Below are 17,442 nucleotides of genomic sequence, written 5' to 3' on the forward strand. Positions count from 1 at the left end.
CAGTTCTGGACCAAAGAGGAAAAGGTTCTGGGTAGCTTTCCTTCTATACTTTTCGTGTCCCTTTGCCTGTCCAACTCTAACGACACCACGCCGTTCATGTCTCCCAAAAGTATAATTTTCTGATCAGCATAATCAGATAACTTTCCTTCTAACCTCCTAAAGAACTCTGACTTATTAACATTCGGCGCATATATCCCCACTACTATTACCTTTTCTCCTTGCCAATTAATTTGTACTGCTGCTATCCTTCCTTCTTCATCTTTAAATAGTTGTTTCGCTTCGATTTGTTTGTTAATATAGATGACCACCCCTCTTTTTTTACTCCGATCTGACGATACAAATTCATTCCCCAGTCTTTGGTTAGTCAGGACTCTTTTATGCTTCCTCGCTATGTGCGTCTCCTGCAGGCAAATAATATCTAGGCCTTCTTTCTTTAGGATATGCTCAATTTTATTCCTCCTGCCCCTATTGTTCATCCCATTAACATTCCAGCTGTAAATTTTTAACGCCATATTGATTTCCTAAAGAGAAAGATAGAAAACGGCTACTATTTCCCTTTAGACTCCTCCCTCTGTCCCCCCCTCCTCCCCCGACCCTCCCTCCTCCTCCTCTGGGTTTTCCCCTCCTTCTGCCTCCTCTCCGTTGTCTTCTTCTTTTTGTGGTTTTAGTTCTTTATATTTTCTTTAAAATTTGCTTGTTTCTTCTGGATTTGTCAATTTTTGCCTCTTGCTCCTATATGTGAAGGAAATTCCTTCAGGGAACTCCCACTTGAATTCAATATTATTTCTTTTCAGTATCTGTACCAGTTCTTTGTAGGGGTCCCTACGTTTTAGGAGCCTAACTGGAATGTCTTTGAAAATAATTATGTAATTTCCCCCAATGTTTAACCTTTTCTCTCTATTTTTTTGGAGGATCCTGTTCCTCATTTCCCTTTCTTTAAATGTAACTAGACAGTCTCCAACAAATTTTTTATTCCTTACTGATTTGACTTTCAATCTGAAAGCCGATTGGACTGTCTTCTCAACCACTTCTATTGGGGTCTCTAACCATAGGGCTAGTTCTGTTATTAATTTCTCTTTTATCTTTTCGCCTTGAACTTCGGGTATGGCTCTCAACCTAAGATTGGCCTCCCTCTGTCTTAATTCATTCAAAGCAATCCAGTCTTTCATGTCCTCTTGGCTTTTGTTCAGTTCCAGTATCTCAGCTTTTATCTTATCTTCCTCACGTTTTACATCTCTCACTTCCGTTCTTGTCTTTTTCAGACCTTCCTCCACTGCCTGCGTCCTCCTAAAAACCTCTTTCAATTGACTCTTCAATTCATTTACTGTTACATCTATCTTCTTGTCCACTTCCCCAATTCTGTGTTCTACTTGTTCTAACTTGTGCTCTACATTTTTCTCACTCTGTTTTATCTCCGCAAACATTCTAAGGATCTCTGCTCTAAAGTCCCCCTCTTGTTTAGATCCCTTTCTTTCCACTGGTGTTCCCCCTTCAGGTCTTTTCCCAGTGTTTGACATTCTCTTTTTTTTTTTTTTTTTTTGAGATACCCAATGCCCGATACTCAATATATCAGAGTGTTTGATTGCTAACACTTATTAACCAATTCTAATTTGACCTTAATTTAGACCCGGCCCACAGTCTTTTAACAGTCCTTAAGTTGCACACGATGATCCACTTACTTCTTTTCAGCGTATTGTAACTTTGGGGATATCAAAAAAAAAACCCGTAGAAACCATGAAGTCTTAGAGTTCAGAAGTTCAAAGGTTCGTATAAAGGCAGTGGGGAGTATATTCTCAATCAACTCAAAAAGCGTTTTGGAAGGTTTTTTTAACAGGCAGGAGGTGGGGATTTGCAACTTCGAAACCCCCTTGATTCCACCTGGAGTAAGCTGGAGAGCGGGAAGAAGAGGGGAGAGGGAAAGAGAGGGGGAGAAAGCGGGGAAAGGGGGTATGAAACAATGAAAGTAGGGAGAAAAGAGAAGAGAGAGAGTGGAAAACAAAACAGAACAGAATCCCAGACGTGATAATCACTCTGTCCACTAGATGGCTCTCTCCGTCGCTGTTCAGCTTTTGAGGTAGACTCTCTACGCAGCAAGCCGAAGGGCCCCACAGCACAGGATTAAAGATTACTTTCGGTCGCCAGACCGTCATCAAAATTCGCAAATCGCAAATCAGTACAGCCCGCACCCGGGCACCAGCAGATGGATGAAAACACAGCCGCAAATTTTAAACCAGGTTAGTCCGTACTGTTAGAAAAGGTAGTCTTTTTACTTTAGTCATTACCGCATTTTGCTTCAGTTAATGGCGTCGGCGCTTCTCTTCCGCTTTTCCACTGAAAACAGCACGATAGGGGGGAGCGTTCTTCGGCGCCCCCTTCACTCTATCAGATGGTTCCAATTTTATAACTTCACCTTCTGTCCCCTGTATTAGGCACCTCTGCTTAAGAGGGTATCTGATGCTTTAATAGGAGAATCTTTCAGGGGAACAAAGTGGACACTAGTAGTAACTTTCTCTTTTCCTCGCTCTGGAGTTTCTCTGCGTTTTCGCTGATTCCTGATAAAGGCTGAACCCCGAAAAAAAAAAAAACTTCTCTCCTTTTTTACCGGGTTTCTCTATTCCAATGTTACTGCTCCTTCAAGCTTAGTTCACTCCCCGGTTTCCTATGCTTGGAAGCGGAGCGCTAGCCTTCTGCGAGGACTGGGCTGTCCAATACTGGGGAGGGAGGAAATGGCTGCCCAGGACCTGCTGCTCAACGTCGCTGTGCTCTTCGCCTTTTAAGGTTACCTGACAGCGAAGTGAGCCGCGTCCAGTCTCTGCTGGCCCCCTGTACCTCCGGACACCCTCCGGACGTGTTTCTGGGGTGCTTACGCCCTTCTGCACCCCCTTCCCCCCCCCCCTTGTCGGACAGGGATCGCGCTCTCCGCCGAATCCCTTCTCGCTCGGAAGACGCGCTCCACCGGAAGTCGAGTGTATAATTTTTTGAAATATTTCTGAAAACATTTTCTAATCTCCATGGGGTTCTGAATGTTTCTTCCTTCAATTTCCAAATTTGTAACTGTATTTAATTTTTGTCTCTTCTTCAACTGCCACGCTAGCAGTTTCCCACATTTGTTTGCCGATTCAAAGGTTTTTTGTTTCATTAGTTTAATCTTCCACTCTATTTCCTGATTTATCAGTTTAGAATATTGTGCTTGATGAAGTTTGATTTCTCTCAGAATCGGCTGTGACTTCGGATTTAATCTTAACTTCTTCTCTAATTCTTTGATTTTCTCCAAAATCTTGTCTTTCCTCTCGTTTTGTATCCTTTTCTTTACAGCATTCTGTTGTATCAAGAACACGGCTTTGTTTGCGTCCCAAATAGTTCTTTTTTCCACCGTAGTGTTCATATTTATCTCAAAGTAGTCCTTCAAAGTTTTTTGGGCCTTCTTAATGATCTCCTGATCTCTAAACAAATTGTCATTCATCTTCCATCTAAAGGAACCGGTTGGTAATAGTGTCATATCCATTTTCAGTGCATTATGGTCGGAGCAGGTCTTTGGGCAGATTTCCACCTTTCTGACCTTGGGTGCCAGACCTCTAGTTATCCATATTTGGTCGATTCTTGTCCAAGTCAGCTGGGCTTCAGAGAAAAATGTTCCTTCTCTTCCCAAGGGGTTTCTCACTCTCCAGATGTCAATCCAATCCATATTGTCTGTCATTTCAAAAAAGGTCTTTGGTAGTCTTCCGTCTTTTGTAACGTTTTGGCTTTGTGACTTATCCATGTTAGTTGATACGACCCCATTCATATCTCCCATCATAATGATGTTGTTGTAGTCCAGATAGTCCAGCATAATCTCATGCAACTTCTTGTAAAATTCCGATTTACCTTCATTTGGGGCATAAATTCCTAATATCAGGATTTTCTCTCCTTGATGTTGTATTTCGATTGCCAAAATTCTTCCATGTTCATCTTTGAATAGAAATTTAGGTGAAAGGCTCTCTTTTGCATATATCACCACCCCTCTCTTCTTTACTATGTCCGAAGATATGAATTCCTGGCCGAGCCTTTTATTTATTAATACTTTTCTGTGGAGCCTAGTCACATGTGTTTCTTGTAAACAAATAATGTCCAATTGTTCCTTTTTTAATATGTGAAAAATTTTCCTCCTTTTTTCCGGAATGTTACAGCCATTTATATTCCAGCTTAAAAGGTACCCCTGGTGGTTCAGGCCCCGCGGGTAGTTCAAGTCCTTTATGAAGGTCCTCTCCGTATGCAGTCAGAAATTTATCTCTATCTTCCAGTGTTCTAATTTTGATCTTCTTTCCTCTAAAAGTGAAAGATAATCCTTGGGGAAAGTCCCACCTGAAGATGATTGAGTTGCGAAAAGTTTCTGGTTTCTTAACAAAGGTATATTTCAACATTTTTTTCAATTCATTATAAATCATTTCCCAGAAGCCTTTCATTTTTTTTACATTCCCACCACATATGATAGAATGTTCCTTCTTTCTCCTGACATTTCCAACATTTATTACTAACTTTATACATCTTTCCAAGTTTTACTGGTGTAACATACCATCTGTATAACATTTTCATAACATTTTCTTTTATTGTAGTACATGCAGTAAATTTCATTCCTTCTTTCCACAATCTTATCCAATCATCAAATTGAATATTATAACCAAAGTCTTTGGCCCACTGAATCATTGCAACTTTAACCTCTTCATCCTTCGTATGCCACTCAAGTAATAATTTATATACATTTTATATAAAATTTTGACATCATTATTCACAATTTCTTTTTCAAATCTAGATTTTTCATCTTGAAAACCTCTTTCCAGCATCTCTTTTTTAAACATCGCATTCACTTGGAAGTAATGTAACCAATCAAACACATATTCTTTAACTTCATCATATGGTTTCCATTTCCATTTATTTCCTTCTTTTATAATTAAATTCTCATATGTAATCCAACTCCCCATCATATTGATCTTCTTAACACTCATTACCTCCAATGGCGACAGCCAGAATGGAGTTTTAAACTCTAATAAATTTTTGTACCTATTCCATACTTCAATCAGCGGACCTCGGAAAATGTGATTTTCAAAACCTTTATGCACTCTTTTTTCCTCATACCATAAATATGCGTGCCAGCCAAATCTATTATCATATCCTTCTAAATCCAAAAGTTCTGAATTTTCCAACTTTATCCATTCTTTCACCCAGCAAAGACATGCAGCCTCGAAATATAACTTTAGGTCTGGCAGGGCAAAGCCTCCTCTAGGGGGTACCACCTTTCTGCATACTTGAGTCCCCTTGTCTCTGACAACTTCCGGTATTAAAAGATCAGCCTTTGTCACTGCCCTGCGCCCATGAATCCAGCTCTGTAGCAGAGTTCTTTAGCAGACACCCAGTCCAGTGATTGCCAGCCAAGGAAGATGGATACGTAAGGTCATATCAAAGCAAGTTATATTCAGAGTAGACCGGCTGAAATCAATGGATGTAAGTAACTCATGGACATTAAATTTAGTGGGTCTACTCCGAGCATGGTTTCTTTTCAGCTGTCTCGGGCATTTTCACCATTTCATAGCCAGTCATGTCAGCTCCATTGGCACAAAGGATTCTGGATTGTAACCTGTGTGGATCAGTGATTTGGTGTTTGGCTCACACAGAGCTTGACTGGGATCTCTGTTCAGCCATGAATCTCAGAAGGGATCAGGAGGTGCTCATTGATAACAGAAATCACTGGGTTAAAGCTCACTGAAAGTGCCGCGGTAGCATTATTATCAATTTACGATGGGGTGGAAGGTTTGCAGGCTATGAAGGACTCGCTCACAAATTTATTGAAAGCTGCACGAATTATGATAGCTAGCAAGTGGAAGGGGCAAGCAGAATATAAAATGGAAAAATGGTATGAAGAGGTGTGGGATATATAGCTATTAATGATAAATGAGCATGTGCCATTAAGGTAAGACGGGGAATATGCAGGAGGAATGATTTTGAGGAGATATGGAGGGTGTTTGTAGAATTTGTACTGTTACAACGGAAAGGGGTCAAACCATCGCTAGAGGTGTTGAAATTTTGGGAGGTTGGATAGTTACAATGGAATGGTCTCGCTGGTGGGGTGCACATTTTTATTCTTATTTATTTATTCTTATTACTTTGTCAAAATAAAGTAAAGGTCACAGCACGGGAGGAGAGGAGGTGTCTCCCGACTCCTAACCCTTGCACCAGTGTGCATTTTTATTTGGCAACAAGACCCTGGGTCTACACAAAGCAGATTTACGAGTGCTTCCAGACTTTCTCTTTTGAGGTGCGATTCAATCACATATGGGCAAATTCATGTTGTGCAATCAAAAGTTCATTTGGAGCTCTTGCAAGACAAGCCACCCCACCCCCCAATCAGATTTTGGCAACCAGGAAAGATATTGAGAAACACGATGGAAAGTGTTGCTGTCAGGACTGCCGCTAGGTCCCAGCTCACAGAGGACCAACGCCCAGTGGATATTATATACAAAGGTCTTTATTGAAGTTTAGTTTCCATTTCCAAGCTCTGGGCGCGCAGGCCCACGTCTTAACGCTAGACCGGCTAAGTCCCCTCTGACTCACTGCTCCACCCACACCAGTTTAAGATTCTAGCCTGGCTCCACCTCTTGCGCTGCTCTTTCCTGCGTTGGGTCCTTCTGCCCTCTGGGGTTCCCTCCTTCCTGGACTCCTCTGACGCGGAGCCTCCTGAGTCTTGCCCCTCCCTCCGGCGGGCTTTAGGACCTGGCTCCCTTCCCGGGCTCCCCGCTGTGCCGCGCTCCTGTACATTTGAACTTGGCGCGCGCGCCCAGCCGGTGACTTTCCTTCTGACCGTTTCCCCGCTTCCTGATGTGGGTGTTGCCAAACCTGACTCCTCTCCTCCCTCTGGTGGTGAGGACACTGGTCCCGACTCCTGGGACTCCCCCTCCCCACTGCGCTCTGGTGGAGACGCTGGCCCTGATCTCCAGCTGCTGTTCAGAGACTCCCCGCTGGCCCCTCCCTCTTGAGGTTTCTCCCTTGGAATTTCCCTTGCTCTGGCCACCGGCGCTCCCTTCTGTGAGTCCTCCGATTCGCTAGAGAGGCTTGTGGAATAACTCTGGCCACTGTCACTGCCTGCGCCCCCCTCGTACTCCTCCTCCTCACTCTCCATTTGCTCCCCCTCCTGTGTCTCTCCTTCTGAACCCCTGACATCCATCCCCCCCTCGAAGCCCCCCCTTCCCCCCTCCCCCTCTTCCGGTGCGGGTTCCGGGTGCTCCATTGTTGTAGGGGTGAGTCCAGGATACAGCTCGTCCCCTGAGGCTTGCAACCATCGAGATAAGTCCGGGAAGTCCCCCATGGGCTCGTCGACGACGACCTCCTCCGCTTCCATCTCCTGCGCGGTGTGCTCGAAATCTGCGCTCGACCCCAAATCACCCAAGAGCCCTCCTCCCCCTGTTGTTTGATGGGGGTCCACCTCCCAGGGCCCCTTCGGCATGTCTCTGCGCCAGCCCACCTCGGGTTGGTCCTCCCACCAATAAGATCCCCCCGTGCCAAAACCTGAAAGTGATCCCTCCGGAGAGCTGCCTCCCGGAGCCGAGTCCTCAGCTGACGAGAAACCCCGGAAAGTGCTGGCCGAGAGTGTGGGTGTGAACAAACAATCCTCGAAAAAGCCCGCCGGCATAGGCTTGTGCGGGAAAAGTGTGTGGAATTCTTCCTTGAGCAACTGCTCTTCCACTGCGTAATCCGGCACCCACCTGTTGGCGCTGGCCGGGGTGTCCTCCGTGGCGAGAAGATATTCAATCCCGTCCTCCCCCCACCTTGAGTCTAAAATCTCAGTGGCTTCATTAAGTGGCTCCCCTTTCGGCGACCCCCCTTTTTTGGGCGCTTCTCTGAGCGGGTCTGGCGCCTTCCCCGGTGCTTGAAACCTGTGGGGCTCTCTGTAGGGCGTGAGCACTGATCTATGAAAGACCGGGTGCATTCTGGAACCCTCCGGGAGTGTCAACCGGAAGGCCACTGGGTTGATCTGCGCCTCTACTTGGTAAGGCCCTAGCTGCTTGTGCCCTAGTTTCTTCTTGGCTAACGATCTGGCTGGAACTGCTTGTGCTGCCAACCAGACCCAGTCTCCCACCTGGATGTCCTCCCCAACCCTCCTGTGTCGATCTGCCTGCACTTTGTAAGCCTGTTTTGCCAACTCTAACTGCCTCCTGAGCTGCTCGTGGATCTCCTGCAACTCCGCTGCCACTTCCTCTGCTCCCTGTGGCTCCCCCTCCCGCACTGTGTCCAGACCCGGGAAGGTTCTGGGATGCCTCCCGTAGTTGGCAAAAAATGGGGTCACCCCCGTGGACCCGTGCTTCGTGTTGTTGTAGGCAAACTCGGCCAACGGTAGATAGTCCACCCAGGTCGATGGCTGCTGGTTCGCGTAGCATCTCAGGTACTGCTGCATGATGGCGTTGACCCTTTCCGCCTGCCCGTTAGTTTGCGGGTGTCTCGCCGACGCCAGGCTGACCTTGACGTTCAGGAATCCCATCAGCTTTTGCCAGAAGTTGGAGATGAACTGGCGCCCCCGGTCGGACAAAATAGACCGTGGTAGGCCGTGCACCTTGAACACGTGGTCTATGAACATCTTAGCGGTCTGCTCGGCCGTGGCCACCTTCGCGCACGGAATGAAGTGGGCCATCTTGGTGAACAGGTCCACTACCACGAGCACTGCCGTCTTGCCCCTTGAGCTGGGTAGATCTGTGACAAAGTCCAGGGCTACCCTCTCCCACGGTACGAACGGTGTCTGTAGCGGTTCCAACAGGCCCGCCGGCGGCTGGTGCACAGGCTTAGCCCTTTGGCAGGTGTCGCACCTATTGACATAGTCCGCGACATCCCCCCGCATCTTAGGCCACCAAAAGTCTCTGGCTACTAAGTCCACCGTCTTCTCCTTGCCGAAGTGCCCCGCGCTGGGCGCGTCGTGCAGCTGTTGCAGGACCTTCGCGCGGAGGCTGTCTCCTGGTACGTAGAGGACTCCCTTGCGTAGGAGCAGGCCGTCTCGCACTTGGAATTCGTCGCCCCTCGCCTTGCCACTGCACACCTCCTCCATCTTGGCTCGGGCGAACGAGTCTGTTCGCAGCGCGCGGCGCACCGCGTCCAGGTCCACCGTGGCTGACGCGCATGCCCACGCCTGCGGTGTGAAAATGTGCTTGGCCGCCGCCGGTGCCTCTGCCTCCAGATACTGCGGTTTTCTGGACAGCGCGTCCGCCAAGACGTTGCTGTTTCCTGGGATGTACTCAATTCTGAAGTCGAAATCTGCAAAGAACTCCGCCCAGCGGATGTGTCGCTGGTTCAGGAACCTCGCCGTGCGCCAGTACTCCAAGTTCTTATGGTCTGTGCGGACCTGCACCGTGTGCTTGGCTCCGACGAGGAAGTGCCGCCACGCCTTGAAGGCTGCATGTATGGCCAGCAACTCCCTGTCCCAAATGGTGTAGTTCTGCTCCGCTTTGCTGAGTTTTCTGGAGTAGAAAGCGCACGGCCTCCAGTCCCCCTGGTGGTCTTGCTGCAACAGAACGGCTCCCACGGCCCTGTCTGAGGCGTCCGTCTCCACTCTCATGGGCCTGCTGGGATTTACGTGCAGTAGGTTCTCTTCGGAAGCGAAGAGCTGCTTGAGCTTCTGAAAGGACTGCTCTGCCTGCTCCGTCCAGATGAACCTCTTCTTCTTGGAACTGAGGGTGTCGGTGATGGCCGCTGTCTGCATGGCGAAACCCTTGATGAACTTGCGATAAAAGTTGGCAAAACCGACAAACCTCTGTACTTCCTTCCTATTGCGTGGGCTCTTCCAATCCAGTACTGCACGTACCTTGGCACCGTCCATAGCCAGTCCCTTGTCGGACAGTTTGTAGCCCAAGAAATCCACCTCCGTCTTGTCGAACTGGCACTTCTCCAGCTTGGCGTACAGCCTGTGCTCCCGCAGCCTCTGCAGAACTTCCCTAACATCTCTCTCGTGAGCCTCCGGCGATTCCGAGAAGATTAGGATGTCATCCAGGAAGCAGACGCACTTCTTGTAGAGGAGACCCGCCAAGACATGATGCATGAAGGCTTGAAAGCAGTGGGAACCATTTTTTAATCCAAAAGGCATAACTCTGTATTCATAAGTGCCCAGCGGCGTAAACATGGTTGTTTTCCACTCGTCGCCTTCCCGTACGCGAATGAGATTGTACGCTCCGCGCAGATCCAACTTGGTAAAGATGCGACCCTTCCTCACCGTCGCCAGCAGGTCATCGATCTTGGGCATAGGGAATGCTGAGGGCTTGGTCTTGAGGTTCAAGAAGCGGAAATCAACGACCAGCCTCTTTTGGGGCGTGTCCCGCTTCTTTACAAAGAACACGGGACTGCCTCCTGCCGCCTTGGACTCCCGGATGAATCCCCGCTTCAGGTTGTGATCTATGAACTCCCTGAGCTCTTGCAATTCATCCTCAGACATGGAGTACAGTTTCCCCGTCGGGAGCGTCGCCCCGGGCAGGAGGTCGATCTTGCAGTCGTAGGGTCTGTGGGGTGGCAGCTTATCCGCCTCTTTCTCGCAGAAGACCTCCAAAAACTCCTTGTATTTGTTAGGCACCGCTTGCAACATGCCCAAGTTCAGCTGTGGTCCATCCTCGTGCCCCTCATCTTCCAAGTCCGCCAGGATGCAGTGTTCTGCGCAGTAAGAGGAGCCGAAGGTCAGTTGCCGCTGGTACCAAGCTAATGCCGGGCTGTGCCTATCCAGCCAACTCATTCCCAACACTATGGGCGTGTCTGACAGGCGGGTGACGTTGAAGCTGATGACCTCACGGTGGTTTCCAATGCGCATCACCATTGGCGGCGTCTGCTGTAGCACTTGCCCTCCCAGTAGCTCCCTGCCGTCCACTGTGACGACTTTCAGAGGTACCGCCGCTGGCAGAAGGGCTATGCCATGTTGCTGGAGGAACTGCATGTCTATAAAATCTGCATTGCTCCCCGAGTCTACGGTGATGGGAATTTCCACCAGTAGCCCATTGGGGAGCTGAAGGGATGCGGTGAGCTGCACTACTGGTTTGGGTGGGAGGGGGTCGGTGGGCTGTAAGATCCCTGGGGATTGCTTCACTGACTTGTCTGGCTGGTCCCCAGAGACGCCATCTCCAGCCAGACAGTGGAGTTTTCCTGCTGCGACTCCCTCTGCTGAATTGCGTCTGTTACTGTCGCTGCGGCTGCAGTATGCTTGTGAAACCGCTGGGGACACTCTTTTGCCATATGCTGAGCACTGTCGCAGATGTAGCACTTCCTGGTTCCTCTAGGAGGCTTCATCTTGACTGCTCCCGGAGTTAGGGCTCCGACTGTGGAGTGAGCCTTAGCACCACCTATCTCCATCGGCTCCTCTCCCCCTCCCAGCGGAGGCATGGATCGAGCGCGCGCCGCCTCCTTGGGGAAGGGAGGCAGTCCTCTCGCTGGCGTGCGTCCCAAATGCCCTTCCTCCCTGCCCCAAGGGCGTCCTTCCAACCGAACCCCAATGGAGAGTGCCCGTTCCACCACTTCCTTGGTGGTTTGGGGTCTTCCCCCCCTTGCGATCTCATCTTTCACAGCTCCGCTCAACCCCTCCCAGAACAGGTCTCTGACGGCAGGCGATTCTTTCTCCCAGGCTAGTACATTCACCAATCCGAAAAAACGTGCATGATATTGCCTCACAGTGGCTTTACCTTGTCTTAGTCCGTGAATCTCCCTCCTAGCGATATCCACATCAATCTCAGATAAAAAACACGCATCCATCACTTTAATGAAGGCAGCCGCATTTTGGAGGGCTGGATCCTTGTCTCTCCATAGATTGCGCAGCCACGATTTTGCCTCCCCCCGCAAATGCGAAATAATAAATCCCACTTTCTCTCCCTCATTTTTAAAGTCTTTGTCAAGCAGCTGCAATGTATAAATCACATCTGCTCTGAAGTTAGGATACTCCTGCAGGTCCCCATTGAAGTGAGATACCAGGCTCCCTCCTCTGTTTCCCAGCCCAATCCCTTCTGGTCTGGTGGCTGGTAGCCTCTGTGTACTTAGCACTTCTAACCTGGTTCGCAGATCCTGGCAGGCAGCAGCTGCTTCCTGTTCTTTCTTTCTGGAAGCCGCAATTTCTGCAGTCAACTGCGTCACTGCGTTTTGCAAACTCGCTATCCTCTCTTCGGTAGTCATTTCCCTGTTTTTCGTGAGCTCGCGAAGCACCAATCTTCACCCCTCGCTGCTTTCCCGCACTCCACGAGGTTGCAAAATTGGTGAAAATGGAGAGGGGACTTACTGTCAGGACTGCCGCTAGGTCCCAGCTCACAGAGGACCAACGCCCAGTGGATATTATATACAAAGGTCTTTATTGAAGTTTAGTTTCCATTTCCAAGCTCTGGGCGCGCAGGCCCACGTCTTAACGCTAGACCGGCTAAGTCCCCTCTGACTCACTGCTCCACCCACACCAGTTTAAGATTCCAGCCTGGCTCCACCTCTTGCGCTGCTCTTTCCTGCGTTGGGTCCTTCTGCCCTCTGGGGTTCCCTCCTTCCTGGACTCCTCTGACGCGGAGCCTCCTGAGTCTTGCCCCTCCCTCCGGCGGGCTTTAGGACCTGGCTCCCTTCCCGGGCTCCCCGCTGTGCCGCGCTCCTGTACATTTGAACTTGGCGCGCGCGCCCAGCCGGTGACTTTCCTTCTGACCGTTTCCCCGCTTCCTGATGTGGGTGTTGCCAAACCTGACTCCTCTCCTCCCTCTGGTGGTGAGGACACTGGTCCCGACTCCTGGGACTCCCCCTCCCCACTGCGCTCTGGTGGAGACGCTGGCCCTGATCTCCAGCTGCTGTTCAGAGACTCCCCGCTGGCCCCTCCCTCTTGAGGTTTCTCCCTTGGAATTTCCCTTGCTCTGGCCACCGGCGCTCCCTTCTGTGAGTCCTCCGATTCGCTAGAGAGGCTTGTGGAATAACTCTGGCCACTGTCACTGCCTGCGCCCCCCTCGTACTCCTCCTCCTCACTCTCCATTTGCTCCCCCTCCTGTGTCTCTCCTTCTGAACCCCTGACAGTTGCCACCCCACAAGCAAATCAGAATGGGTGCTCATTGTCTTTATTTCTACAGAATATGATGTGGAAGGCTGCTATAACCTGGACAAGGTGTCATTTAAACCAGCTGATGTCCTTCAGTCAGGAAAGGCTATTTGCGGTGGATATGCTCGACTCTTTCAAGAAATGTGCAGGTAACTTCTGTTGGCTCCAGCCATCGTGGCAAGTGGTTGTTACTTGGCTGTAGCGATAGGAGATCTGGAGAGCCACAGGTTCCCCACCCCTTGCCCTAGGCAGCTATCTCCATGCTTAGGCGTGATCAACTCGCACGTGACAGCCCTCGGAAATAAGTAAATCAATAGATTCTAAGCAGAAAATGGCGGGAGAGAGCTGGAGAGTCCTCATGGCTCATGAGGAGACCCTCGCCAGAACCCAAAGAGGACTTCAGTGGGAGCGGAGGAAGCCCCAAAGAGAACGGAGGCACAGTGGGGCTTTGTTTAGGCTGCTCAGCCTCCCCACCTAGTAGCTGACACACGTCACAGCATGGCAGCTGCTGCTGCTTTTCCACAGGTCCTCCAGCCAGCTCCAGAGCTTCAACTCTAGTTGAAAGGAGTGTTGTGGGGAGAGAGCTGGAGAGCAGGAAAAAATGAGCTTTTTTTAGTGTGTGCTCCCTACTTACACAGGGACACGGGTGGCGCTGTGGTCTAAACCACTGAGCCTCTTGGGCTTGCCGATCAGAAGGTCGGCGGTTCAAATCCCCACGACGGGGTGAGCTCCCGTTGCTCGGTCCCAGCTCCTGCCAACCTAGCAGTTCGAAAACATGCCAAAAAGTGCAAGTAGATAAATAGGTACCGCTCCGGCGGGAAGGTAAACGGCGTTTCTGTGCGCTGCTCTGGTTTCGGTGTTCTGTTGCGCCAGAGGCGGCTTTGTCAGGCTGGCCACATGACCCGGAAAAACTGTCTGCGGACAAACGCCGGCTCCCTCGGCCTCTAAAGTGAGATGAGTGCCGCAACCCCAGAATTGTCTGTGACTGGACTTAACTTTCAGGGGTCCTTTACCTTTACCTTTACCCTACTTACACAATTTTTGCTTATGTGCATGGGGTTCCGGAACATGACCCACCATGTAAGTGGAGGAATGCCCACACTGTGAATGATCCTGAAGCAAACTTGCATATATAGGGCTGCATTGAATTGAGTAGATCCACTGGAATCCATAGACTTAAAAATTACTTGAATTTAATGGGTCTCTTCCCTGTGTGACTTAGTTCCTCATCCATACTTACCTTTGCTCTGTGCTTTATAGGCACAGGTCCTGGCTTTCCAGGTCCGTGTCCAAATGTTGTTGTTGTTGTTTCATCCCAGGAAAACCTGTGTTTTCCTGCCAAATTGGAGCAAATGAGAATCTGTGGAGAACCTGATTGCTGTTTTCTCTGATCCAACAAAATGAAGGACGGCCACTCCAGCCTATCAAAGCGGTGAAAGCAACCACTTGTCCTGTTCCTGAATACCTTCCTTCCCCTCTCAGTATTGCAGGAATACAGTGCCAGTATTTGATAGGCAGCTGCAGCGTAAAGGGGAAGAGCGACCATGCCTGGAATGCTGTCCGCATTGATGGAAGGTGGCATCTCTTAGACTGCACCTGGGGAAGTGGCTCTGTGAATACTGCTTTTAGCAAGTTCACTTTCAGGTACGTTGTTAGGCAGACCAGGCAGAGCGTGGGACACACTGAGGGGATAGCAGAAGAAGAAGAGTTTGGATTTGATATCCCGCTTTCTCACTACCCTAAGGAGTCTCAAAGCGGCCAACAATCTCCTTTCCCTTCCTCCCCCACAACAAACACTCTGTGAGGTGAGTGGGGCTGAGAGACTTCAGAGAAGTGTGACTAGCCCAAGGTCACCCAGCAGCTGCAGGTGGAGGAGCAGGGAAGCGAACCCGGTTCCCCAGATTACGAGTCCACCGCTCTTAACCACTACACCACACTGGCTCTCACAGTTAACTTCATTTGCTTTCAGGTGGTTTTGTTTTGCTTGGACCACTTGTCAGAGTTTGCAATTTGATGGCCGCAAGGCTGATTAATGTAAGCAAGTGCAATAAGAATGCTGCAGCTAGGTTGGTGACTGGGAGCGGCCACCGAGACCATATAACACCGGCCCTGAAAGACCTACATTGGCTCCCAGTACATTTCCAAGCACAATTCAAAGTGTTGGTGCTGACCTCTAAAGCCCTAAATGGCCTCGGCCCAGTATACCTGAAGGAGTGTCTCCACCCCCATCCTTCAGCCTGAGGTCCAGCTCTGAGGGCCTTCTGGCAGTTCCCTCACTGTGAGAAGTGAGGTTACAGGGAACCAGGCCTTCTCAGTAGTGGCGCCCGCCCTGTGGAACGCCCTCCCATCAGATGTCAAGGAAATACAATAACTATCTGACTTTTAGAAGACATCTGAAGGCAGCCCTGTTTAGGGAAGTTTTTAATGTTTGAAGTGTTATTCCGTGCAGATGGGCGGGGGTATAAGTAATATTTCTTCATTATTATTATTATTATTATTATTATTATTATTATTATTATTATTATTATTAAGCCATGGGCATGGAGTGTCCTGATGGCAGGGATAGATACCATCTATTTATCCTCTTTGAACAGTTCTGGAGTGTTGTGCTTATTCTGGGCTACATGTGTAAAATCTGGGGATTCTGGAGGCTGGATTGTTGCAACACAGCAGCTTCCTCAACCAGATGCCCTCCAGCTGCTCTGGATCACCACTCTGTTTGCCTGTCTGGCCCTGGTGCTGATTTAGGCATTATTATGAAATACTAGACTATTGCGCCTTCTCCTTTTGCAGGTACGATGAGTTTTACTTCCTTACTCACCCCGCTCTGTTTATTAAGAAGCACTTCCCTGAGGACCCCAAGTGGCAGCTTCTGAAACAGACGGTGACACTGGAGCATCAGCATGATCTGACTTAAATGCAGAAGGACTGACCGTCACAGTCATAAGAACATCAACCACTGAAAATGGGTAAAGTCAATTAGAAGCATCTGTCTTGTTCCCTTTGATATCACAGTTACATCCACAATCAGCCTCATGTACAAGCTGTTACTGCAGTGTATATAACAGGGATGGAGAACCAGAGGCCCTTTCAGAGGTCCTGCACTACAACTTATCCAGAATGCGGCAGCTAGACTGGTGACTGGGAGCGGCCGCCCAGACCACAGAACTTGAAAGACCTACATTGGCTCCCAGTCCATTTCCGAGCACAATTCAAAGTGTTGGTGCTGACCTTGAAAGCCGCCTAAACGGCCTCGGTCCAGTAGACCTGAAGGAGCGTCTCCACCCCCATCGTTCTGCCCGGACACTGAGGTCCAGCCCCGAGGGCCTTCTGGCGGTTCCCTCACTGCGAGATGCCAAGTTACAGGGAACCAGGCAGAGGGCCTTCTCGGTAGTGGCTCCCGTCCTGTGGAACGCCCTCCCATCAGATGTCAAAGGAATAAACAACTATCTGATGTTTAGAAGACATCTGAAGGCAGCCCTGTTTAGGGAAGTTTTTTAATGACTGATGTTTTAATGTATTTTTAAGCTCCTGTTGGAAGCCGTCCAGAGTGGCTGGGGAGACCTGGCTGGGCGGGCGGGCATGGTATAAGTAATAAATTATGATGATGGTGGTGGTGATGGTGGTGGTGGTGATGTCCCATCATCCCTGACTTTCATGTGGTTGATGGGACATAAGAATTCAGCAACATCTGGAGGAAATCAGATTGGCAAAGGCTGGTTTAGCACACCACCCCAGACTCTCAGCTGTGGTTAACGTTATAAAGTTATAGAGTTATTATAGAGTTGGAAGGGACCACAAGTGTCATTTTGCCTAACCCCCAGCAATGCAGGATTATTATTTTTGCCCCGTGTGAGGCTCAAACCCACGACCCTGACATTAAGAGTTTAAACAAGCTAGCTGGATGAGCCATGGTTTAAAGATGGCTTATCAAACCAATCAACCATGCACACGAAAGCTCATACCAAGAACTAACTTAGTTGGTCTTTAAGGTGCTACTGGAAGGAATTTTTTTTGTTTCAATCAACCATGGTTAACAATAAGCATAGTTCATCAGATTAGGGTGAGGCAACAAGCTGTGGTTAAGCCTAACGAGGATGTAGTTTCCAAACTCTTTACCGTTTGTGTAGAGGGAGGAGGGGGGGAATGTGTGAGCCCAAGGTTTGCTTTGTGTCAGGGAACTGCCATCGGAGAGTCAGGTGGTGGAAGGGCTCAAGGAGGATAGGAGACCTTCGGATGCTGAGGAAGGAACCAGCAGGGGGAGAGAGAGAGTTCCCGCAGAAACTCAGTCGGAGGGATGGCTCCAAGATACTTCCAGTGAGAACAGCGGAGAGGTTTCAGGACCTCCGCTGGGGACGCCCACTCCGCGCAGGAAACTGTCACGCAGAGATTCCAAAAGGAGG

The sequence above is a fragment of the Podarcis gaigeae genome, assembly GCF_964106915.1.
Source record: "Podarcis gaigeae genome assembly, chromosome: W".
Lineage (NCBI taxonomy): Eukaryota > Metazoa > Chordata > Lepidosauria > Squamata > Lacertidae > Podarcis > Podarcis gaigeae.